Genomic DNA, 426 nt, shown 5'->3' with positions numbered 1-426 from the left:
TCTTGCTCCCTAAACAACAACATTGTGTATTGTTCTTTCTTGTTGTGTCTTTAAGGAGCAAAGGATAGTGAAAGCAGAAGAGTGGGATTCGTTTATGGAGACTCTTCGTAAGCCATTGCCTGCTGCTTTCAGAGTTAATTCCAAGTATGTATGCTTTAGTTTATCTCCATCCTTGAATCTTTAAACAGTTTCATCATCATTCTTGGTTTAATGTTTTTTACTTCTTTAGTGGTCAATTTTGCGATGATCTTCGACTCAAGTTAGAGAATGATTTCATGAACTCTTCAGGCTGAGGTATACATATTTCATTGAATCTTGTGTTTTTTTTTTTTGTTTTTGTATTATTTTGTATAATTCTCAAAAGTTGGATTCTTTGCCTTTTTTTACTTAGGCTGTAGAGAGTGGTGAATTGGAGGCTATCAAGCC

At 34.5% G+C, this 426-nt stretch overlaps 1 long non-coding RNA gene across 1 annotated transcript; it reads left to right on the top strand.

Moving 5' to 3' along the window:
• Positions 1-52: 52 nt before the first annotated feature.
• LOC104775103 lies at positions 53-426 on the top strand. The gene is made up of 3 exons (XR_765697.2): positions 53-144; positions 230-294; positions 392-426. It is a non-coding gene; the product is annotated as an uncharacterized LOC104775103 (long non-coding RNA).

Source organism: Camelina sativa, unplaced genomic scaffold (assembly GCF_000633955.1).
Source record: "Camelina sativa cultivar DH55 unplaced genomic scaffold, Cs unpScaffold08713, whole genome shotgun sequence".
NCBI lineage: Eukaryota > Viridiplantae > Streptophyta > Magnoliopsida > Brassicales > Brassicaceae > Camelina > Camelina sativa.
This window is presented reverse-complemented; position numbering and strand designations above follow the sequence as displayed.